This window comes from Nestor notabilis, unplaced genomic scaffold, assembly GCF_000696875.1.
Source record: "Nestor notabilis isolate BGI_N333 unplaced genomic scaffold, ASM69687v1 scaffold1133, whole genome shotgun sequence".
NCBI classification, from domain to species: Eukaryota; Metazoa; Chordata; class Aves; order Psittaciformes; family Psittacidae; genus Nestor; species Nestor notabilis.
The window spans coordinates 69,295-96,364 of NW_009920416.1; positions in this window are offsets into that span (position 1 = coordinate 69,295).

Sequence of the window (27,070 nt, forward strand, 5' to 3'; positions counted from 1 at the left end):
CAGCTGTTAGGTTGTTTTTTCTGGGGGTTTTAATTGTTGGTTGTTTGAGTTTTTTCTTCTCCCATCATCAAAAAGCACAAGCAAATATAACGAGACGCAAGACCGCGCCTTTTCTCTGAAGTGTTCTAGCCAAAAGTTTCCAGCATTCTCACCTTTAAGATAAGACTCAAAATGTAGATGTTTCTGAAAAGAGCTAATTAGTATTTTAAAATTAATTCAACTGATTAAGTTACCCTAATTTTACCAAATATCATCAAATATTGATTATTCTTCCCCCACTCATTTAAGCAATAATGAGATGAGAACAGCAATATTTAGACAATAAAGGTAAAATAAAAAATAAATCACAACAGTCTTTTTCTAACCAGGGTAGGCTTGTACTGAATTGTGAGAGCATTCATTTAACTGCATGTGTAAAACAGAATCCATTTTGCTCAGGTGTATGAATGAGTTTCGTGAGAATGACAATGGCTGCCAGAAAAGAAGTAACAAAACCATGAGTGACGTTTTCCTCATATATATGTGTCTACCTACCTATCCTTTCCTTTGAAACATCTTAGAGCTACAAGATATGTATCTTGTATACAGACATATATATATCCTTTCCTTTGAAACATCTTACAGCTACAAGATCTTCTGAAATGAGTACAACCTTCAGTTTCTTTTATACTCAATGGGCTGAAAACTGCAAAAGTCCATTCTCTAGTCAAACAAATACCCATTTCGTAAAAAATCTGCTGTAGCCCACTGCAAGTTGGACTAACTAGACACCTTAGGATTTAAACAAATGCCAGGAGGACAATCCATTTGAGGCTTTTCTGGTTTTGCCTTTTCAACAGCAAGTGTCTAGTTTCTAGAGTTATAGATTGAAATTAGACGGACTGTCACCCCCAAGTACAAAAGGTGAAGCTTAATGAAGATATAGGGCAGAAGAACATTTGGTTACAAATGAATGCAAGTCATATCTCTTCATCCTGACATACATCAGTATAAACGGTCATGTTATACTGATGAAAAGGATAGTAATATTTATGACATGATTTCTAAAGTGATAATATGCTCCGAATGTCAAAATAATTTGCACTGATACGAAGACATTGCAATTTGACTAACTTTGGGTTTCATAGTTCAAACTACAAAATTTCTTTCAGATGGTAACAATAATTCTTCTATATGCAAAAGTCAGGAGATTAAAATATATCATTAGGGCTCCAAGAGATCTTTTCAGTTATTAGTGACTTTTAAAACTATACCAACTGTGCCTTATTTTAATATAGCTAGTAAAACACAGACTTTTTAAAACATCAGGTCAGGCCCAGCAGCAAATCACGAGCAACATGAAGACAAATTGGAGGAGGAGGTCGTCTCCTTCCTGTTTTTACCTGGTGAGGCCATTTTATCAGTCCAGTACACATTGCTCCACTTTGATTTACAACAGTTAAGAGTGAGATCATAGAATCATAGAATCAAAAGACAATTATTAAATAATACTTTAAAATCCCAAACCCCAAGATTCTCTTGAAACACCATGGAGATAAGACATCGAGGGAAATATCCAGTTATCATTAATTTCAATAAAATCAGACTAGCATGCAAAACAGAACTGACATTTCACTGATATTAGATAAGGTACTAATTCAGGACCACACTAAAACTATTTGAGGATAAATGAAGATTGAAAAGGATTTCCAAGTTATTTTATACATATGATCCAAGGTCTTGTAGAAAAGACTCTGGTATCTATTAATTTTTTGAACTGGGAATCTCCTAATTTCTGTTCATGACTGTCAAATGACACAAAGCCACATCACTACAGTCCCCTGATGGATTAATCAGCTGATGGTTCTCTCTCTACCAGTTCAGGAGCATGATTGTCTCCTCTCAGGAAGAAAATCCATGTAAAGGAGGGGAAAAAAAGAAAGATACCCACTGGTCTCTTTCTGGGGAGGTTGCACTCACAAGTCCTTGAGTACCAGGCTGGAGCTACAACCATGCTTGAAAACCCAAAAGACCTGTTGCAGGGGATCCGTGAGTGCTACTTGAAGTTAGTCATTATTATGTCCCATCTCTCTGTGTCATCCGTTTCATACTTTTTCTTCAGTAGCTTGTCCAAAGTAAACTCATTCCTCCACAGATCTACCACAGCAATGCACTCTGCCATCTTCAGAGCATCACATGCTAGGTGCAAGGACCTATCTTGTGGAGATAGCTGACTGTGATGATGGCTGTCATTGAGATACGTACTGTCAAAAGTATAAATGCAGAGATGATGGTGCTTTCAGATATTAATAAGAGCCTTATCTTTGCAGAAGAACTGTGCTCCAGCTGGCAATTTGGTCTTGAGAGTGTAAACTGTTTTCCTGAGTAAGGAAACAGAAATTTCCCCAAATTGAAGCACTGCAGCAACAGACATGCAATTAAATGCATTATGACAGAAATTCAACGATGACATTATAGATTACGAAATTAGAGTATTTCAAGGTTCTATGGTCAGCAAGGGATCTTTTTTGACACAGTAGTAAAAGAGTCTGGTTGATAGGACTGGCCTCTAACGTCAGCATTAGCCTCTAAAATTAGTATTAGTCTAATTCTGTAAGTACTGAAGGGTTTTGCAGATCCCATTCTCTTACCCAGCAAGCAGTGACCCCTGTCCCAGGCCACTCTGTCACCTGGATCAAGCAGGATACAGTAGGAAGTAAAATGAGCCACCCCAGGTCTCTGCCTTTTGACCTCACTAAACATGCTCCAAATATACTGAAAAGGCTCCAATTCCATCCACCATGGTGCTGACAGGATCAGCACAGCATCTAAATCCAGCTCTCAAGAACGGGAACAGCTTTTTCTCATAAGGCAGGAACCTTACAGGGAGTTGGAGTACATCAACCTACAGGTGTGCAAGTTTGCAGCAGCTTCTGCTTGTGTTTCTCTCTCTTGAAACACAGCATGACAGCTAATTAAGTAAATAAATACTCTTTCTGCTGACTTTTTCTAGCCTCAGAATAGTGTCCACTATATAACTGCTACTGTAACACTGCCTTTGCTTAACCATAAGTGTTCTATAAAAATGTGTTGGCAAATAAATCTCCTGTGTGAACAGATGATATACAAACCACATCCAAAAGAAGTTTATCCTTCAAAGAGTGGAGATTTCTTACCTTGTGGATGATTTCCAGCACATCGGTTATTCCTATGGGTTTTTAAAGGTGGCAATAGCATCTATTGCCCTGACTACCATGCTATGATCAGAAAAAGGAGTTTTCTACCCAGAAAAGCTTGAAATGTGAGATGTAACAGATAGACACCTGAAAGGAAATTGATAAGAGGAAGTTTGACACATCGATTTACCTTTTGTGAATGACCAACTTGGGTTTTAAAACAGCAGATCACAGAACCCAACAGAACATTTACCTGATAAAAATATGGCTTAGGCTTCTTTTCAGAAACAATGTTTCTGAACAGATTTTTCTTTTTCTTTTCTTTTTTTTTTTTTTTGGGGGGGTGTGGGGTGTGGGTGTGGGTGTGGGTGTGTGGTGTTTTTAGCTTCATATTTTCCCATGAAAGGTAATTATTTTTAAATACATTTTAAGGGCCAGACTTTTTATGCACCCTCAGTGCTGAGAGAATAAAACATTAAACTAGTCTAATAAAAGCAGTAGTTCATTGCTCTCATAATTCTTTAAGCCAGCTGCTTCTTAACTCTAAAAAGAGTGAAATGGAGATAGTAAATTAGCCACCAGAGGGAGTGCATTCACTCGAGAAAACAAACTAGTGTAAGGAAAGGATTAGAAATTTGATGGAATTTCACTCACACGGGATTCTTGTGACTGGCATTTAACTTCCAAACTTGCCCATGATTAGTTCCCTTATTAAAAAAACCCCAAAACAGTATGTAGGTAGCACAGAAGGACTGACAGCTTGATCTTGGTTTATAGTTGGACTCAATGATCTTAAAGGTCTTTTCCAACCTAAATGATTCTATGATTCTATAAACAGCACCTCTGCAGACCCTGGCATTGTGTTTAATGCAGCAGTAACCAGCGGCACTGTGTCTCTTGCTTCCCTCGTTATCCATCTTCCTGTCCTTAAAACCTAATTAACATCTGATATAAATAGCCCTGCCTATCTCTCTGACTATGGAAGGACACTGCCCAGCATGGAAGGGCCTTGGACACTTCTCATGTTTTTGCTGATGCTTCTCAGTAGTGACCATGTCCTTGTGTTATGATCTGGGGAATAATGACTGTCTTTATTTCACTCTGCTCCAACACTTCAGTGGCTTTGATGGCTGATGAGCTCCTACCCAGCCCTTTATCTGTCTGATTGTTCATAAGTAATCTAAGGATATAAGTACCTCATGTATTTTTGGACCTCGGAGACATATGCAAGAGACAACACTCAAGTCGGAGAACAGTCTTTGCCACCCAGTTTTGCTCCCCAGGTTCAGGTTTGTTCATCCCCAGTCGATAATAAAAGACACAGCCCATCTGCTAGGCTTCTGTCACGTCTGTACAAGCACAGTTATAGAAGTACTTTTTCATTGCACTGTCCATGTGTGGGTTTGACTAGACCAAAATAATGCACAAGAGATGCTGAAGCCTGCCCAGAATTGCCCTTTGCATCATATATTCATCCCCAGCACCTTTCCCAGCCGGCAAAGCGTATCCGAAGGCCAGAAACCTTGCCTACCTGGAGCAGACCTGCCTACAGACAACAATAACCATACATTGTTAATGTTAGCACCAGTAGAACCTCAAATACAAAGCCCCAAACCTGGGGAGGACGAATCCTCTGCAGCAATACAGGCTGAGCACTGCCTGGATGGAGAGCAGGTCTGACAACAGAGAGACAGAAGTGATCATTCCCCTTAACTCAGCACTTGTTAGACCACAGTGACAGTACTGCATTCAGTCTGGGATGCACAGCAGAAGAAAGATACCATTGCATAGAATCACAGAATAGTTGGAAGGCACCTTAAAGCTCATCTACTCCCAACCCCCTGCCACGGGCAGGGACACCTTCCACTAGAGCAGGTTGCTCCAAGCCCCTGTGTCCAATCTGACTTTGACCACTGCCAGGGATGGGGCAGCCACAGCTTCTCTGGGCAACCTGGGCCAGTGTTTCACCACTCTCACGGAAGAATTCCCTCCTCATGTCTAATCTCGGTCTCCCCTCTGTCAATTTAAAGCCATTCCCCTTGTCCTGTCCGTACAGGCCCTTGTCAAAAGCCCCTCTCCAGATTTCTTGTCAGGCCCTTTAGGTATTGGAAGACTGTTATATGGTCTCCCTTAGGAAGGACTGTTTTAAGGTGTTTAAGGATGGAATTCCGGGAAGGCAACTAAGATGGTCAAGGGTAGGACCATCAGCTCTTGCCCTGTGAGCTGAAGCTGTGAGACCAGGGCTTGTTCAGCCTGAGGAAAGGATGCCTGTGGGGACCTAACAGCACCCACAAGGAGGTGATCAAGAGATGGACCCAGACTCACTGCAGAGGTGCGGGGTGGGAGAACAAGAGTTGAAATGAGACATTCAGACTGGCTACAAGGAGATAATTTTTCACCTTGAAGACAGGTTGCTAGAGAGGTTGTCTCCTTCCATGGAGCTTTAAAAGACCAGACCAAATAAGCCCCTGGGCAATCCAGCCTGGCCTCACAGCTGACCTCACTTTGAGATGTGGGACCAGAGACCCCCTGAAGTCCCCTTTCCACCTGAATTCTTTTGTGAGTCTACTTGTGGCTCATAAAAAAACCTCTCCAGGATGCTTAAAATAGAGAATGACTATTCAGTCTTTTTCTCAAGCCTACGCTGTCAGTTGCTTTTGAGCATGGTTACAATATACTACTCAGCTATTAATCTCTAATCCATAAATAACAGAGAAGTGTTCATCAGCATGAATAAATAGGCTGGCAATGCTTCCTGCCAACCATTTCCAAGTTCATAAGCCTGCCATCCAGGAAGGTATGCAGTTTAGCAGCAAACTTGAACTTTTTACTCACTGAAATTCAAGATACCATTAATACTTTCAAGTACAATTTATTATGAAATAAAATGAATTAAAGAAACTTCACCCTAATGATGCCTCCCCTGGTAGCCTGGACTAGCATACATGAGGAATTCCAATGATTGGAATACAGTGATATCTGCAAAGAGAAAACTTGCATAACTCCTTTAGTACTTACAACCTGCCCACAGACAGTGCTAGCAACCTGTTGTTTGGCCAGAGCAACTAAGTTTGCTGAAATTCATTCAGATTGCATGAGTATTTCGGGCACTGAAATACATTAAAGAGGTCTCAAATGGAAATATCTTTACAGCATACCACAGGTTGCTTAACTTTCTGTTTCCTATATCTTTAATTTCAGTGTTCTCTGCAATGTGTAAAACTCTATTTTCTCTTCTCTTGACCTCGTAGAGCTTAGGAGAAACCACCTCTGCATGAGAAAAGGAAAAGCACAGCCCTGATTGATACATGAAAGACACTAAATAACCTTGCGGCAAATTAATTTCATTCTGTCACTTAATACAGCGAAAGGTAAGAATAAGAAACAGGGAAAGGTAAGAATAAGAAATTAACATTTGTTAAGGCCCCTAAAGAAGACACAAATGACTAACTAATCCCTGTAGCAGATTGAAGAAAAAGGAGGGGAAAAAAGTATGAAAACATTGTGCAATTAGTGTAGGCTATTAATATTGACAGAAGACGACTAAAAAAGTGGCTTAATTACTTTGGAAGAGTTACAGTGGGTTGTATACTTGCTACGTTCCTGACAGGTAGGCTAAATAAGCTGCCTGAGGTGATAATTAGGAGCCAGAGAGTCACCGGGTCTTTTTTTAACACTATACAGTGAGAATGAATATTGCACCTTTGTTTCAAAACACCCTTAGAAGGGCACCCGATGTTTTTCCTACTCTTGCTGAAGCTTTTAGAGCAAATTAGAAAAATTATTTTCCTGCATTCAGTGACTGATGCTGAGTCACATTAAAGCCTAAATGTTGACTGGATCTCTGGCAGCACATTTCCTCTTTCACTCTTCCCTGCTCTTCCTGCTGGGACTCCTCAGCTGCTGCTGAACAGTACTGGTTCCCCCATGCAGATCCACTGAAGTTAATAAGATTATTTATGGAAAAAGGTTCTGCCAAACATGACTAAATAATTCAGAATCTGCTCCTTAGCATGTAAAGTAATGAAAAATGGCACATGCACTTAAAAGTAAGCAACTGAGCCCAGGAAAGCTCGGTATGTCTAAGTCTTTGTGCAGCTGGATCCCTGGCAAAATAGAAAGGGAGCAGCTTCCAGTTGCTTCAGCAAGGTTGAATTGGTGCTATAAGACTGCCCAAGGATATATTCCTCCTTGGAGCAGTTTTCCCTCGACACCTTTTCTGCCAGGAAGCAGGTTATTGCATGAAAGATGACAGAGAGTTGCCTCCATTTCTTGTTCTGCCTGCAAGTGCTCTCAGCACACAGGGAGCAGGTCAGTCACAGCTCTCTGTGAAAGGGTAAGAATAAGGTCCTGCCATTGCTCTTAAGGCAAAGAAAGCAATGGCTGGTAAACTAATGAGATTCTGCAGATGATGAAAAAAAACCTTCTCCATCTCTCTCAGGTACTTTATAGTCCTCATTACCATGTTATCAAAGTACCTCACAATTCTAATGCACATTTTAATCCCCATTTCTGTAGCACAGAAAGACCTCCAGCATCATTATACTGATGATGCTGGTTAAGTGACAGGGAAACTAACAGCACATCCGCAGCCTGATGGTGGGTGGCTCCACCAGGCTGCAGAGTAGAGATCCCTGGAGACACATCCCAGGGAAGTGCAGGTCTGTGCACACGTATATCCCCACAGTGATGTGCCCAAGCCAGGAAGCTGTGCTTTAGGACCCCACACTGCAAACACACAGGACTTCTGACATCCCTCTGGCACACCTGCAGCCACTACTGGTATCTGCACTGTGCTTCTCTGCACATCCAGACCTGGCAATGGAGAAGCAATGCTGCTGCCTGCACCTTGGGGAACTCAATGACACCTGTTGGGGAAGGACAGAGATGCACTGAGATTCCCCCCTCACATCCCACCTCACCTTCCCCTTATCTCTAACACTCCATCACACCTGACATGTAGATAGTCTTACTTGCTATTTAAAGGATTCAAACACACTTTACAAGCCACAGTTGAAGTCCCAACAGATGTATAGATACCCAAATTTAAACCTGGCCACTGTACCAGAAGATCTGCACAGGAAAAAAATGTGCTATCAGATTTGTATTAGCCTACTCAGCTGCACACCCTTACAGGCACATGTCCTCCACTCAGAAAGGCTCTTCTGGCTGCTGGCAACCTTGTAACAATGCTAGGATGTGGTTCACTGATGGGTTAGCTGAGAAAAGTGTTAGATACCCAAAAAAGATTTAAATCTATTGAAAGTTGTGAACTCAAAGCAGAAAGAAAAGCCACACTCCACCAACATATTTCATTTTTCTTACCTCTACTACAGTTCTCCTTATCCTTTTGACTCACATGACATGGTTTAGCATAACATAATTTATCAACAAATGACACAGCCTATTGTGTTATGTCTGCCTCAGATGAGAAAAACAAGTACCTTTTGGACTAAGCTGACAACAAGCGAGGCACAACAACCCAAACTGCCTGTGGAAGGCATGCACCCTTTCATGATTGCTGTTTTAAGATGGACTGCAAAGGCAAAGCACAGTCTGTTGAAGGCTGCCACACCAAGTGATGAAGACAACACCTTGCCTAATTATCACTAGCCCAGGTGAAATTCAAAATGCCTGGAGACTAAAGAGCTTACAGGTAAGATTTTGCACTGTCTCTCTTAAAAAGTACCTACATGGTATTTTACAAGCCTGTTCTGCATGTGCTCCAAGCTGAGCAGAAATCTCATTAGGACTCATTAGTTCATGCTTAGTGCTAACCAATCTTACTCTTATAACTCTTGATTGGCCTGGCATGTGGGTAAAGAAACCTTGCCTCTGCTTGCAAAGTAACATGTGGTGTGCCTTTGGAGAGAGAAAGCACTGCATTGCCAGCCTGAAGGACATTGCTGTTGCTTGTTTATACACAAACCAAAAGAAAATTGCTTTGCACCCTTCCAAAGTACAGTAGTTTTGGGACATGGAAAGAAGGCTCCTGGTCACGTTTGGATACTCTCTTACAGAATGCAAGAAGGCTGAAAATGTCCTTATAGATTCCCTACCCCAGCATAATCTGTTAAACCAGAGCTTGCAGTGCCACACTCAGAAGCCAGTTATGCTTGTTTGCTACTCTGCATGAGCAAAGTTTCTCTCTATGCAGGACATGGGGCTCCTGTTGGAACCAATTTAAGGTGTCCATCCCTTCCATGCATGGCAGTGTAACCATAAGGGTCAGCAAAGATTTACTGCCAAACTGTGCTGACATTCACCAAATTATCAAGGTTTTCTATTGTTGTGCAGCCCCTATAAACATTTCATCATGTATGCAAAATCATGAAACAGACATAATTTCTTTAACAGATTCATTGAGTTAATGTTGACATGTTATTTATACCAGCTGAAGATGAATGTGGCAACAAAAGAAATGGAAAAGTACCAATAGGATACAAATAACATTATGGAATATGAAGAGATGTAAGTAAGAAGGAGCCAGGCTATATTTCCCTTGACTGGATTGCAGCTATGCCAGAGCACCACTGCTGAAGATTTGGCCTGCAGCAGTCTGAATAAACAGCTTGCCTCTGGATCAGAGCAGCAACAGTGAGACATCAAAAAGGCAGCAAATCTTACAGAATGGTGGTATAGATACGCTGCTGGGCTCTAATTTTATCAGCTTTTATGCAGAGCTTTCCATCGCTTGCTCTTAAGGCCTAATTGCAAGGCATTGTCTGGCCAAACAGTGTATGAAGTAGCAGGTAATGATTGCCTGCAGGAACCTCAGGTAGTGCAGAACACAAGATGAGGAGCTGTTCTTACCTCGCTTATTACCCAAGAGCTGAATCAAGGTGTAGTTACAGTTGAGCCATTAAGCTACTGGTCACCCTAATGTATCTCAATTCAAACTCATTATAGGAGTGATTTTACCAAATGCTAGCAGTGCCACTGAACTGTGGGAAGAGGACTGAGTTTTGAATCAGGAGGAAAATGACTAAAAAAGACTCTGGGGGAAACCTCCCCACTTCAAGAAATTAAGATCTTTAGTCTCTGCATGGTTGTTGTGCATATCTGCTGTATTGGCATAACAGTAACAGTAGGCACACCTATGTGTAAAGAAAAGGGATGAATAACAAACAAGTGAGTCACTATAGAGGTATATAAAGCTTTGGGAGAAACGTAAACCTAGCCTAAATGTACCCTTCAGATAGGATACATGGCCAAATCTAAAGCTAGCACAAGCTAACAGAGCACCAGCAAGTCGTCTACCTTCTAGGCAGAAAGCATGCGAGCTCCTGCAGGAAAAAATTCCCAAAGCTGATCGTGGCCAATATTCACACTAACACATCCTACTACAAACTCTGGCTTTTGTCACCGACAGGACCACAGCTGTTGTATGGAGCTTTCTCCAACACGTGTAGGAGAAGGTGGCATTTCTGCCATATATGAAGGTGATAGCACAAAAGTTAAGCCTTGCATCTGTAAATAGCTTCTGTTTCATTCCTTTTCTTCTTTGCCTCTGACTCATCTGTGATAGGGCAATGTGGCACACTTGTGGCAGCAGGACAAGGCAGAGGATTATGTACTGTTTGCTCCCGCTTAATCTTCAGATCCCATGATGAGATTAGACTTCCAGATTCATCAAAAAAACCCCCAACAAACCAAAACATTTCTCAAATACAGAACTCTGAACCCACCCCATACTGCAAAAAGCTTGAAACAATAGATCCCACAATCCCAGCTGTACATGGCTTCTCAGCTCAATCTACTTCTGAAGCCAGATGCCACCTTAAAAGGGAACCAGCTGTGGCACGGCATGGGGCAGGGTCAGGCCTGATGTAGGAAAGGTCCAGTATTCAACTTTTCTTCCATTTATTTTTAAATGCTTCTTCCCAGGAAGAGGATGGGGAGAAGCTTGTAGAGGATGATTAGTTCCAGAATTATCATTAGAATAGACATGGGGGAAATGATCCCACTGGGCCACATCCATGGACCCTCTAGCGATAAGGACATCCCTTAGGAAGCATCTCTTACTGCCTGCTCTACGAGGCTAATGGCAGTGACTGCTATGTGCTCAGAGGAATCTGAGAGGCAGGGAGGGCAGATAATACAATGGTACTGGTAAACCTCACCTCCAGTAGTAACCTATTGCAAAAACCAAATGGCAGTCCCCCAGGATTTCTGAAATAACTCAAGAGTCAAGTAGCTGAGTTATTAATGACAATATGTAAGCATATTAACCACTTGAAATGTCCTCCAATCTGAAGAATGGGTGTAATGTCAATCCTTAAGAAAAGAGAGACCCTGGGGAATTGCAGGTCCGTAACCGTGATGGCAACACTGGGCAAATCAGAAACTGTAATAAAGGATGCAGCTACAGAGCATGGAAAATGCCAGTGTTGTGAGGAACTGCAAAGGGAAATCCTGCCTCACAGATCCTTGCAGAAAACAGGGATCTAACTGATATAGTTTATTAGTGCTTCCAAAAGGTTTTTGACAAAATCCTTCATAAAAGGCTATTAAGGAAGCCAAATAGCTGTGGGAGAAATGGGACAATTCTGACGTGTACAAAGAACTAGCTAGAACACAGGGGTCAAAGTGACGAAGCTGGAAGAAAGAGCTGATTTAGAAGAATTCGGTACAAGTCAACAAAATAAGGAGTTGCATGGAAGTGATGGATGGGAATCAAATATTTTACCATCTCTTTCATTCCAAGGACTAAGGGGCATCAAATGATGCCATTAGAGCTGCTTTTTTTAACACAACAGACAACAGACCCATGTAATTCCTTCTTAAAATACATTGTGGGTGCAAGAGTGGACACTGGTTCAAGGGAAGATTGGATGAATTCCTGGAAGAGAGATGATTTAGGGTTGCTAAATGAAAATGCAACAAAAGACTTAGGAAATCGCTAGAGCTGTATGAAGTTGGAGGCTGAGAGAATATTGGGGGAAAGGTATCACGCAGGTTTGCCTGCTCTTCCTTTTCTTCAGGTGTCCAGTTCTGACTACTCCGGGAGACAGAATAGCAGATCCTTGGTGTGAACACTGTCACCAGTTTTAGGCATGTGAGACACTACTACAGGAGCCAATTATGAGTTAAATTAATTAGCATTCTGCAGTAGCTGAATTAACTGTGTTAATTCATCATGTTATTCCATTGTGTTAACTGGAATACTTTATTTAGGTTCGTCTCCTAAGTTTTCTCCCTGATATACTCAGACTTGTATAGAAGTTACAACACTGAAATATGTTAGTACTGATAATTCTAGAGATGTGAGAAACTTTCTAGTAGTTAGCTCTTGAGTCATATATCTCCGCTGCCTCCAGATTCATGTAAGGACAGTGGTTCATTACTAAGAGTTGAAATCATTGCTTGCCAAATGCATGTCTAATTTTATGCATTCGAATTGTTTCACGAATACCAAACTCAATGCTTAAACTTGGATACAGGCTTGAGAATATTCCTCAGTTTGAGGCTTCCCCTCTTTTAAAGAAATTAGCTCAAGTATTTTCTTTTTTTTTCTCCTTTGTTAAGCAAATCTACTTCTGAGCATCCTATAACTGAAAGACCACCTCTGGTCTCTTGATGCATGGAGTATACAAGGGAAAACCAGATGTTTCTCTGATCATTCACTTCAAGTTTACTTGCAGAAGAAGGATGCAAGGCCACCTGAACTAGGACGTGGAACAACCACAGCCCTGCCTTAAGCATTGTAACTAGCAAATTATCACAAGCATAGAAATCATCAGCTTGGTCATGAAAAGGAGAGAGATGTCTTTAAGAACTGGAGAGTTCCCTGAAAGAAAAAGGCTTAGCAAGTAAAATGTTCAGAGGCAAATGACTTGATTCCGTACTTCTGATGCACTTTAACTTTATGCTTTTTATCCTTTCATAATGATCCACTGAATTTTAGTGGTTCTGCAAAATAATGCACTGATAGCAGCCTGAATAGAAACAGTACACAAACTACTACTACATTTCCCTATAGAGGAAATTGCCTCTGAGCTCTGCTATGTACCTAATATTCATTCTATTTGCCAAGCCTAAACAGGGACCAACTGCTGTGCTACACTATGGATTTTTTGTTCAATAGTATTTACCCTGGATATTTTGTTTTCCTTTAGCCTAATTTTTATGTAGTCCATTGAATCTATGAGACATTTTGTCAATAAATGATAATGCTATTTTGCATATATGGCACTCCCTGCCCTTGTGTGTCTAGCAACTGTGTTAGCAGAACGCTATCTGACCACAGCCTCTGGAAACTCTGTAAAACCAAGTCTTCATATAAAATCCCACCCTTTGAAGGATGCTTCTAGAAGACTCCTTTGACTTGACTCGAATACACTAAGTTTTTACTAACAAAATGGTTTCATTCCCTGAAACCAATATGCTTAAAATTTGGCACTGGAGATGAGAAGTTCCAGTTCAGTTCATCTTCCTAAGGGTACTACATTAGATTATTTTGCACAGGATTGCATTTATTTTTCCTAGGACTGTAATGCCCACTGCCACAAGCTGGCTTACTTACATTAAAGCATGCCAGATACTGCAAGCAACATCACTGCTTGTGGGAGATACCAGCAAAAAAGTTGAGTGCAGACCACTCAATACATTGGTTGGTGAGCACTGTCTCATTGTTTGCAGTTATGTTTTATGCTCTTGTAAGGAGACCGGACTTGAATAGCCCTTTGCAGGGAGGAAAGATGATGTCTTCCCTGGGGAAGATCTGGGTCAGCCGCAGAAGAGAAGGCTGCAACTGTATGGCAGCATCAGCAGAGAAGCAGCACACCCAGGGCTGGAGGCCAGGAGATGGGGAGAACTAGTCCAGCTCCAGAGGGGAAGGAAAGACCCCCAGGCAATAAATAGAAGAGGCTGGGCAGAGTTTGCTGCCATTTATAAAGTAACAGGAACCAAACCTAAAAATACAGATTGATTTGTGAGGGCATAGGGTGTGGAAGAACTGTGTATAAAACTTCTTAAATTTCTGTTCTGTCCTATTTACTTTGATGTTTCTTTATTAAAAAAACCCAATAAATCATAGTTTAATTTCTAATAAAATCTGCCATTTGCATCTATGTTTGTTTGGTTTTGTTTCCATCTCCTTTGAGACCTTCTTACTACCACAGATTCTCAAAGCCCTGGCCACCTGGGGTTCCCATCTCCCAGCGGCTGTACAACCTCTGTCTCAGTAATACACTGATAAATGCACTGCCTGTGGCTTTGTCACCTCCATCATCTGCTTATGGGAAGTCTGGAGCTAAGCAGCTCAGAAAGGATCACAGCTCCATGTGGCCAGCTCCAACTTGGGGCATTTTACTCCTCAGCTTTGCATACTCAATATTTTGCTCCTGTGTGGTGCTCCTCCTGAACTACCTTAGAAATCTGTCAGCTTATGGTCTGAACATGATTCAAAACACAGTTTCTGCATGTTGGATGCAGGGCTTGATGGAGAATCACATAATAAGGGAATGTGATCAAAAAATGAGCACATTTGCTAGAGACGCAGAAAGAAACGAAGGATGGTGGCAATGAGTTAATGTTCAGACTCCTCAAAATAAATACATCATCAGGGTTAGCAGTTTCTAATGAATTTGGTGATTCTATTTAGCAGTGGAAATGCTGTTTGCTGCTTGGCATTTCAGTGCTTACATAATTTATAGTCTATTATTTGATAATGTATTGAAGCAGGTTGTTGTCTTTGGCACCATCAAAGCTGTCTGCTAATTCAGTGCTTGACCTTCTCTGCATGCATGTAAAATGGAACAGAAGTGGTGCAGGGCACACTGCGGCAGTTCCAAAAATGGCTTAGTGTTCAGACAGTTGGATTTGGATTAGCCTCACCCCCAAACTATAGTTTTATTTATATATGTTTGGGAAAAAAGTAACAAGCAGGTGGTAAAGCAATATCTTAAAAGGCTGACACATTCCTGTTTGGCGTCTCAACCAAGTGCCATATTATAACCTAGGCAGTCAAAATGTCCTGGCATTAGGGAGTAACTGCACATACCATGGTTTTACCCTATGTCTATGCATCCTCTATATAGCCAAAGGAGTTCATCCCTTGCAACAAGAGAAGACATGCTAAAAGCCAGCGCACATATAGGAAAGAGGGCTCTGCTTGTATATAGGAACATTTTTAGACTGTATATCAGGAAAAATTCCTTCCCCAAAGGACAGTCAGGCATTGCAACAGGCTGCCCGATGGTGGACTCACCGTCCCTGGAAGTGTTGACGAAGTGTAGACAAGGCCCTTAGTGACGTGGTTTGGTGGTGGCCTTGACAGTACTAGGGGAATGGTTGGACTTGACCTTAAAGGTTTTTTCCAATCTACTTGATTCTACGATTTACAGAAGTATTTCAGCTTCTGGATGCTGAACATACAGAGTTTGCACCCATTTTTCAGAGAACTTAAAAATACTGGATGGAAAGGATCTGCAGATGATCCAGAAGTCACCAAAGCACCATGAAAATCAGACAGAAATATCAATTCTAGACAATGCTTTGCTTCGTGCATTTCTTGTAAGGGGAGAGCAGAAAGTCTTGCTAGAACGTGACAAATGGGAGAAAGATGTAAGTCTGTCCGTTGACAGGGGCTCCCCAGGAGTGACAAGCTGCTCAGCATACCCTGCAGCAAGCAGCCAGGGGACAATTTGTGTGTACCACAAAGTCTCAGTTTTTCACACCAGAAGAAAGGATTTTTAAGCCCCAGCAGATTCTCATTGACTTCAGTTCGGGCTGCAAGACTATGGGCTCTATCTGCAGATATAGCAAAAAATATTAATAGTACCTACATTAGTCTGTTAGGGCAGGCTTACAGAAGCAAACATTTGAAAGTTTGCATGAGGTGACAGAGCTGTCACCCATCCCTCTCAGGCTTCACCCTGCAGGCCACACTATACCCATTGCTGTTCAACTGCCCCAAATCCAAAGCACATTCCAATATTTCTCCCCCTTTTTCATTTAAATTTTGTGTTTAATCTGATAGAAAAAATAAGTAGAGCAATGTACTGAGAGAGGCAAGGAACATTTAAATAACTTGTTAGAGCCGAAGTCATTGAAAGGGTTATTTAATCAGAGGTGCTCAGTAGGGGCATAAGATGGAGAAGGCTACACTGTGGCAGGGTTTTCTTGATCCTCTTTTCCCCAAGCTTGGCTTTTCTCTTCCCTCATGAGCCACTTTTATGTTTCAGAGAAACGGTTGTGAGCCACAAATATGTGTTAACTGGAATTGATCAAGGACAAAATGAATAATTTACTTTCTAAAGAAGGGATCATCTGTATTGCTACAGACTTCTTAGCAAAGGATTTTTTCCCCCCCGATGTTACAGCTATCCTGTTTCAGCAGCATTTACACGTAGCAAGAATGCTGCTTTGCTTCTAAACTGGTGCATCCCAGCAGAATTCCTCACCTTTTCTTTGTCTCAGTGCTTCTGATCTTAAAGATCATGAATTATTCACAAAGAATTCCATATATCTTCAAAATATTGCATATTTAATTGTCCCCCCCTCCCCTTTGCTTACCCACAATGAGGAATAATGATTTGAATTGTTGAAGATGATGAATTCCAAGCAGCTCTCTACATATGGCTACACCCCCCCCTGTTTTTTGTCCAACCTGTTCCCAGGTCTGACAGTTTGCGCTACTCTGGCACAGCAGCTATGTATTTTTATAGTTTGCTATATTACATCTATTTCTGTGATAGCAGTATCAAAATTTTTTTAATAGTCAAAACCACAAAAAGAGAGTAAAAGGTTGAATAAGACCCAAGAATTCTCCAGACAATCAAAGAAATGTGCAAATAACTAAACACAGGTAACTTAACTGAACACAAAATATATTTAAGTATAGGGAAAAAGTCAACAGGAATTCTGTTATTTTTCTTGACTCTCTTCTGAAGTTCTCATTTTAAGATACACATCAGCTCTACGATGCTATTAAAATGCAGCATAACCAAGCCCACAATATAACTAAAAAAAGAGAAAGTTTGAAGTTCTTAAATATTTGGTTTCTATTAACAGTGCTCAACCTATCACAAACCACCTGCATAGCCTCCATACCAATGTGCATCTTAACTCCATGCCTTAAAATGGGGTGAAAAGAACTTCTCACTTAGAGGATTACTGCAAAACCCACTTTTTGTTTGTGTGGCACTTTTTATATTGCATACATATGGCACTGCATACATAATGTAAATATTACAGTTTTACATTGACTTGAATTATGTTCAACTTCCTTGAAACTTGAGGCTTAAATATGTCAAAGTTCTTCAACCATTGTTGGGCTTCACTGGTATATCATTCACTGCTATATCAAAAGTGCATTTAAAAAATACTGGTTTAGACTTTCAGCATTCACCTTTGAAGCTGAGGGGAGCAGCACTGATGTGCATTCATCATCATCATGGCGCATTCACCATTTGCTGCTTTCTCTATGGGGCAAGATCAGTCCCATGAGTTCTATCAAGCTCCAAAACATGTTCCCTCCTCAGGCTGGGATGATTTTTTTTCAGTCTGGGCACATTTTATACAAAGCAGGAGGGGCCTGCTTTGAGGGGCCTGTATAGTGAGACTTTGCTACGCCAGTAGCCAAAGAATACCACCACCTAATCCAAACCACTTACAATAGGAAAGGCAGACAATGATGTCTAGGAACCACCTCACAGAGGAGGTCTAGTAAGTGCGGGTATACACATCTTTGACTAGGTCAATGAAGCTCTGCAGCAGCTCTAGGGACTAAACCCAGGCTTCCTACATCCCAGTCCAGCATTCAGGCTCCTTCTCACCCAACAGATTCTACAACGATATTCCTGCTAAAAAGGCATTGTGTTTTGGTTGGTTTGTTTGTTTTCCAGAGAGTGGGAAAAGAGAGGGAAAATTTTCCCAGAACAGAAAAACAATACACAACAGTCATATGACTCTAGGAGCACACTTGCACTGATGTGATATTCACCTGGATGCCTGCCTGTCTGGCATAGACTCGGGCTGTTGTCCAGGTGTATAGTGAACAGCTTTTCCTAGCAAGAGTAACCACGCTGATTGCAAAAGTACTAAACACTCATGGAAAATAGCGCTTAACCTGCTGTCTCTGCCCTAGATATATTCTCCCTGTTAAGACCTGAAGTGTATAAAATTCAAAAAGGAGGAAAAGTCTGAGGGAAGAACCATGACATCAACCTATGTATGGTAGATGGAATCTGTGCTACATTTGCAGCACCTCTGAAGTAAGCTGCTAAATAAAAAACAACTTAGATTTACCAGCATGAAAACCTCTTGTTTTATGAGCCAAATTGTGGTATGTGAAATGTGGTGGAGGCAGTCTAGTGAGATACACAACAAAGCAGAGGTGATCAGCATAGACTGACTCAGACCACTGGCCATGCTGGATTTCTAACAAAGAATCTGGCACAAACAAATTCAGGGAGAAAAGAAGTCTGTATACAGAACTAGTGATGGCTGCTACAAGACAGAGAACTGAAAGTGAGGAGAAAGGGAGTTAACCATCACACTGGGAAGAAAAAAAGGAAAAGTAAGATTAACAGCATTGACCAAGAACAGTAACAGAAACACCAGACATCTTGGTTGTTGGGTAAGCATTGTGATCCCAAACAAATTAAGCCAGAGGAGACCTACCATGTACTTACATGAAAATAAGTAGCAAGAACTTTAAAATTCAGAAGTGAAACTTTCTCCTTTACCTGTCATTCTGGAGGTGACCCAACCAACCTAGGATCCCAGTGACAGGAGTTTGCTGAGACAGCAATGCTTTACTTCCAAGGGAGGCATCTCCAAATACTGCGACCCCACTGAGGCCACCCAAATGATACGAGAAAACAACAAAATTGCAGTTTGGGGGATGGGGGGAACCCAAACAATTCACAAAAACCAACCCCCACACAAAGAAATATATTTAAGCTAAAGACAACTGTGAAGAACAGAGAGGGAGAGGTGCAAGGATGATGTGAAGTTGGGCCATCTGTAATCCCCGATGCTGCAGCTATTTCAGGAAGAAAGGAGTGAGCAGTGCATACACAGGCCAAGGATGCAGAGGGCTTTAGAGTTCAGAGGATGATGATATCTGCAATGCAATTTCAGTAAAAGCAGATTCTCAAAGCATATGCACAGCCAAAGTCAGTCACCTTAAATTCAGCTGCCATATTTGAAGCTACACTATTAAATGAATGACTGCTTTGATTCCAGTTGGACTGTGGTGCCAGCTGCAATATCATTAAGACAACAATGACAAGCAGCAAGTGTGGACTGGGCAAGTGTGACCAACTGCAGGTGATGGAAAATAAGTCTTCTGAGGCCAGCTGGCAGGAGCAGGCTGTGGCTAAAAGCTGTACAAAATAAAATACAAATCTTGTTTAGAGTTTACGTTATCTTACCTAAGTACTGTGTAAAGCAAGCAGCTTACTACAGAAACATCAGCGACTGGAAGACCCTGTGTGCAGTGGTCAGGTCTGCTCCAAATAGCTGCTTGAAACAATGGCAGAAGGTAAACTACGAGGGGGCTGGTCTTTAAGAGGCCGCTGGGGACTCTGGGCAGCAGTGGAGGCTTTAGGACTCTAGCCTCCCTTAGCTAAATATTTAAGTGAACGTTGCCAGTGACAAGAAAACATGGAAGAACTTTAGCTTGGATATAGAAATTACTACAAAAGGATGTGAACAATCCAGAAGACCAATGGGACACTGTCCAAGGACCAGGCAGTGTCCCTATCCCCTTACTGTATAAAAGTACCCACTGTCATCACTGGCTTAATAGATACTGGGATGCTGTGGTGTGCCAAGAGAGACTGTATCCATAGAGCAGCCTAGGAACTAGTAAGCTTCATGTTAGCAATTAGAAAAAGGCAAGGAACAACTCCCCCCAAATTTACAAAGATTTCCACCGGGGAAAAGAAGTGTAGCACAGGAAGGAGAGTGTTACAACTGCTGAAGAAGAGGTTCCAGGAGGCATCAGGAAAGGCCTCAGAGCCATTCCTGGGCTGACTTACTACAGTTGTGGCACCTTTACAAACAGATTTTTCCACAAACCCATTTAGTTTTACAAGCCTACGGACCATCTGACACCTAAATAGTGTGGGAGTGCTCACTGCTGATACTGCACATCCATCTTGCATGAAGGCGGCATCATTTTGCAGTGTGTCTTTCACTGGTACTAAATCCCTTTTATAATGCAGGAACATGTAATCTTAGTAGGATTCCAGAGATTTAGACGTTTGATTGTTATATTTATTGACAATTCATAATAAAGAGTCTTGCAGCATTCGTTGGCTTTTTGACTGCCTCACTTTTACATTATAAATGGAGAAATTTTTGGCTCTTTTCCATTTTATTTGCTAATCTATTTTCAGATTTATTTCTTAGTTGATTAATAACCACAGGGACTGCATACATTAGAAACAAATAAACTTCAGGCCGTTCACAGAATGATTAATTAAGGGAAGCGTTCATTAAATCACAAATGCATGTGGGACCTAGTACAAAGGCACAGAAGGAGGATGGTGAAAGTACTTCACAGATTTACTTAGGTTAAAGAGGCTGCAAAACTTAAAAATAATGATAAAGACAGCATGTGTAACTGTAATCTACTAAGTAGAAGCATAAATAATGCTACCAGTTTGCTACAGCATCTTTATAGTTTCTGAAGCAGAATTCAGCCCATTCTGGTGTCACTATTGGGATAGTTCATAACCTTGCGGGTATATTTCAAGATAGCCAGATAAGCACCTTCTATCACAATACTTAGAAGTTCTCTTTGTGAACGTGTTTGAATTAAAATCCTTTTTACTTTAACTTTAGATGACATTTTATATTTGCACTCTACAGATTGGTTTTAACAAGTTTACCAAATCAAAGACTCCTGTACTAAATCATTACAACATCACCATGAACAATGCTGGATGAGTATCCTGTCATCTCTTCTGTGTGACAGGAGAGACTTCAGAGAACATGTGAAGCCGAGAAACCTGCTTCACTCTGCACGGAATTTGAACTCCTCCTTATGGTGTAATGTGCAGTTCTCATTACCATGAAATAACTTGTTTCTAGCAGTTACAACAGAAACATCTTTACAATTCAGTTCCCAGGAGCTGATCATAGCAACCTCCAATAACTGAGCATTAGCATAATGTAGAATTCAGATATATATGAAGCAACAGTAGGAAACAAACATATATGAAAAGAAATTATATTCTCTTACCCACGGAGGTGTTCTGCATGGAGACCTATGGACTTCTGAGTCATGAGTACTAAGGATGTCTTTGACAAAGCCATTTATTCTCACACTCTTCCTTAGAGCTCAATGTGTTTCATTAACCATCAGAGCAAAGCAGGTAAAGAATAATCCACGTTATCTATTAAAACAAAAAAATCAAACTCTTTGACTTTCCTCAACCATTTTGCTTCTTTCCTACCACGAATGCATTTAATCAGTTATCTGAACGTTTCTTTTATTATAGAAGTAGAAACAGGGTTGGATGGAGAGAAGGGGTTACAAGCAACTTTTCTTTGTGCTAATGCAGTTTATTAAAAGCAAAAAGTGCTAAAGGTTTTCCTCATCAAACAAACCTGCTGGATATCTAGGCCACATCTGTATTGCATTTCCCAGCCCACAACCATGGCATGTCAGAGTCTGGACACAACTAGTTTTCCTAATCAAGCCTAATTATCCTTGAGTGTGTTTGCAAATATTTGCCAGCTACCTTGGGAAAAAATATATAGAAGGGGACTTATGCTTGATCTGTGAGCCTTCTGCTTTGACTGCTAAGCCCTGATTGGAGTGGTATGACAGAATGGCCACCAGGAAAAAGAAAACATAACTCGTGTGAATTGAGACAGATAAGGTGGCTCCCTGTATAAATAAACACTGGCACCAGAGCCCTTGTGTTTTATAAGATTTGTAAATGTTTCAACTAGACAAGTCTATACAAGGAATGACATAATAACACAAATACTGTAATTCATGCTGATTATTTGGGGGAAAAAACACACTAAAAAATAAGATATCAGAAAAAAAAGAAAACAAATATTTATTTTTTTCTGGTTAATGAAAAGATAGAGAATAGACTCATGCATTTCTTTATACTGACCGAACCTTCTACCAATCACAACCTCTTTCAGACAAGAGAATTCAGATCCCTGAGTGGAGACAATAAAATAGTTGTCAATCCTTTTCTTTCAGCATTTTGTTTAAGGTCAGCACAATGCCTTTTGTCACTGCAGGTTGTAAGCAGGGCCTCATGGTGCACCTCAGTCCTGAGGACTGAGCCAAAGCCAAGACAGGCTCAGTCTGTCTTCACCTCATTCGCTGGAGATGTCACACTAGTGTCCCTCTACTAAAAGAGACCGACCAAAAGCATGGATAGCTCAGTGGGATGTGTGTCCATGCCCCATCAGCTCTAGTTTATTATCTTAGTGATGAATTTAAATTCCAAACAACAAAGTTGTGCAAGAAATGCAAGTTTGAGATGTCTAAGTCATATTGCCCTAGCTATAGAGAATCATCGGATGCCAGAGGCATCTTATACAGATACAGCAATATTTGCTGCAGGATGTTTTTCAGAGAGCTCACTTGCCATACACTCTGAATCTATCCTCTTCTCCTTTCTCCTTCTGCCTTTAAAGTAAATGGTGTCTAGCTGCCAGGTCTAGTGCAAATAATGAAAAGGTAATAGACTTTGCAGAGACCACGGGTGACCAATTGGCTACGGCTGTGAGAAAGGAAAATGTGTTCTTAAGCTCCATCAACAGACATATTCCAATAGGGATCTAATCTAAAAGCATTCTGTAAGGTAGGATGTATATATAGATGTATTACCTTACTTATCCCTGTATTTCCACTTGATAATTAATTTGGTCCAAATCTTGATGATATTTTGGTAAATTTTTGCAATTTAGCAATTCAAAATTCCAATACAAACACATTCTCAAAATATACCAAATTCCCAGTCCTGAATACATTCTTCTTATGGGAGAAATGAAGGCATAAATTGAGATTACTGTCAAGAGGGGGAGCCTCACAAGGAAAAAAAGTGAATGACTTTTACCTTTTAGTCAAAACAGCAAACAATGATGAAACGGTTTCCTTTTTATTTCAAGCAAGCCATGGGAAGCATGCTTTTCACAGCTGTTTATGTCCTCCTACCCCACCCCTTATAAAAAAAAAAAAAAGAACTAAAAATCAGGTTTTGAACACCATACGCTGAGCTGACAAAATGGGAAATCTGTTTCATAAACTGCTGGTGAGCAATGACACTGAATGTATTCCTAACAAAGAGAAAGTATTATGATTAGTTTTATTATATGACTGTAGTACAGCAGTCTGGTGGTTTCAATGGCAAGGTATTTAAAAAAATGGGCAATTTAAAGAACCTCTCATTCTCTTCCCAGAAGATCATCTTTGCCATGCAGTTACTTACTATATACCTTAATAGACAAGCGTGAAATAAAATTGCCTTAATAACCTAGTCAGAGTGTAATCACTGCATTGGTCTTTGTGACAAGATGTTATTTAGAAGTGTGCTGTGTATATTCTAGGGCAGGTGTCAAAGACAAAGGAAAAGCCTCATGAGTTATAAAAACTGGATGTGCTTGTACTCCCCCTTTCCCACCTTCCTCTCCCCGTGCTGCCCTTATACTGATCTTTGTCCTAGTGCATGGAGATGCACTTTGTCTGAGGAGCAGAGGATGCTCCAGTAGCCAGCACCCCTGCTGCCCTGAGCCCCGAGGCACTGCTGACTGCCAGCTGTGTCACAAGTCACTCCAGCTGCTGCTGCTTTGATGGCAGTGGTGGCCTGTGAGCAGATAAAGTGTGACCAAAAAGCTAATTCTAGCTACATTTCAGATGCTTTACAGTGTTGGGGGGGGAGGGGAGGGGAGTAGAGGTGGAGAGTGGAGAGGAGGGTTAGGGGTTTTAATCCTATGTGCATCTGATGATGGTGCTTGCATCTTTTTCTTGTTCCCTCCTTCTTCAAAGCAAGGCTTCAAATTATATTTACCATAATGAGCCAAATTTGCCTGGTCTTCTCTGAGCCATATATAGCAAGACTTAATGATGCATTGCAAGGATTGCCAGGGTGACATACAGCTTTCAAGCTGGATGGCAGGAGCTGTGTGGTCTCAGTCTTTCATTTTTCATTGCCTGCAGCCATGAGCAAGACCAGAAAGACTTTGGGAAGCAAACTTTGCAGTCAATTCCCAATATTTGTGCTATTAATAAATTAGGACACCTTCAAAAATGCTAGAGCAGCTTTAAAAGGAAACAGATAAAATTGTTAAAGTTACTAGAGAAATGTTTATAGAGATAGCAAAGATATGCAGCAGAGCCAGTTTTACCAAGAAATAAACATTGATTGGGATGGAGCTTGTCTACTTAACTATTTCAGTGCATGGATTTTATAGATGACATTTTAAAAAGTTTAATATATTCACCCTTTCCTGAGTCAAGGAGGGCCACAGACTATCATGTAACAGGATCTCCTCAAATATACTGAATGGAAGTGATTTTGATAGATTTTTAAACTATTTAAAATGTTAATGCCAATGTAAAAATACACATTTTAAATCAATATGTTGTGTCATATTCTTATTAAACTCAACATGATGCTAACAGGAATATGAAGCATGATCTCTAGAGATTTTAAAATGAAGAGTAGGAAAGAAAATTTCACACGTTGCCTCTTAGCCTCATTCAAACAATCCTTTCAAGCAGATGTTCTCAGACTCAGTACACAGTGACGAATACTTTCTAAAGCTACAGTATGTAGGTACTAGAATAGTACAACAATCTCATAATTTAGCTATGGAAAGTACAAAAGGTGATTGCTTCACCTTTAAAAAAAAGCATTACACAACCCCTGAGAGTTGGGACCCGATAAAGAATTATCAGCTGAATGTTATTTTTGAAGTTTACCTACTCGGCATCACCCATTTTCATATTGTTCTTTGCAGTTTTAGCAAGGTATAGAACAGCATATCCTGAAAACCACTCTATGGATGCCCTTTTTCCCATGGGCAGGCTGCCTTTTAAATAGTCTGTGCTGGAGGTCACTCTGCGATAGAGTCAATTGAAACACCATGTGGCCTACGCAAAGTTAGAGATGGCCAGTCTGATCCAGACTGAAATTAAATTCCTTTTTAACTTTGCTCCGGAGCTGAGAAAACCAGAGCTGTCAGTCTCTGGTGAGGACTCTAAAGTACTGTGCTCACCTCAACGCTTGCAGAGTTGTTTGATTTCAGCCCTGACTTGAAAACAAAGCAAACCTTGCCAGAGGCCATTGACACTGTGTTTCTGCTGAGGCTGGGATGAAGGAACACATGAGCCTGCTCTCCTGCAGGTCTTCGCGCAAGATTTAGGCTACAGAAGAGAAGGCTGTTGGAGAGCCTGTTCCCCTCCTCTCCTTTGGTGAGCAGGAGCATCAGCAGCATGACACAGGGAGGGATTACCAACTGATCCACCAGGCTCAAGTAACCCACTGCCAGCAGTGAAGTAAGCTCAGTCTCCAGGCCATGCTCCCAGTCCCATTCTGACCATTTTGAAACTGACTCAACAAACTAAGATGAAGTATGAACCCATACGAACCCCAAAATACAGCCCAAAGATAAAAATTTCTAGGTGAAAGCATACCTGGTTACAAAAGGCAAGGCACTAGTGTGCCAAGAAGTTCAGGGAAAAGGTCATAAAGTTGGAAATACAAACATGCAGTTTGGAGGGTGGGATACACAATCAGTTAAATGAATCTCTGCTATAGGAAAGAAACCAGTTCTCACTGATGGTACCACAAATAATCTCTTGCATTTAATACAGACTCTGAGAACATTCAACTTTTTCAAAAGGCTCTCTGAATTCTACCTTCTACAAACTTTAACTGCTTATACAGATCTCTCAGGCAGACAATTCGATACAGGACAGTAGTCTGCTTTGCTGCCTCTTTTCTGAGCAATTGCTGAGGTTTTCCAGAACCAAATTGAAGATCATTATCTCAAATGATCTCTTAATAACCCTTACATAGCAAATATCCCACAGTGTTCTGAAAGTCCTCATTTCAGAAGTGTTTGCTGCAGCTATTACTTTTGGAATAAGTATCAATAACTCTGGCCTCCTGCAAAGTCAGTGCAGGCTCTCCATCATAGTTCACTTCTATTAAAACCCAGAGCATTTCTTGACATGTTCTGGTGTCTGCTACATAACCCATATTGACTACTTGCATTTTCTATATTCTAATCTAAACATGACATTAAAAAATAATTTATAGTCAAGCATTTCATTTTTACCATCCCTTAGTGATATTCAGCTTTTCTAGTTCTAACTGCCCATATGTCCAGTGAAACCAATCATTCTCTACTGACAGACCCATTTTTAGAAGGAAATGAGAAAATCTTTCATAAGCCATGCGACATAGCCACATCAAAAAGGTTTCATCTCCACGACCATCTTTGTGTCTTGAGCAGGCAAGAGCTCAAGGAAATGGAACCCAGGTTAAATCACTACCTCAGACTACGCTTGGTCCAGAAGCAAATCAAAACTGAATCACATTTTCATAGGAGGCTTGGTGTACTGCACAGGAGCTGACACTAGGAGCCCCATGTGCCCCCGCTGGGTGACCACTCCAGATCAGTGGCACAGAAAAGAACACTGGCCATGTTTTTCAATCTTATATCAGTGAAAGAAAGATTAGCAATGTACCAGTTGATGTATATCTTTAGAACTTCCTATTTTGCTTAACAGCTATTAATGGCAAGGCCCAGTATGGAGAAAACTTAAGCTGTACCTCTAAGCATCAGTCAGTGTAGATGTGATGTGTGTAATTCCCTGCTTCCTCAGCCAGACCTCTTCCTTTCAACCTCCGGGACTATAATGGGAAAAACCCTACCACAGACCCTTCTCCTCTTTGCACATATGTGGAAAAGACCTGTTC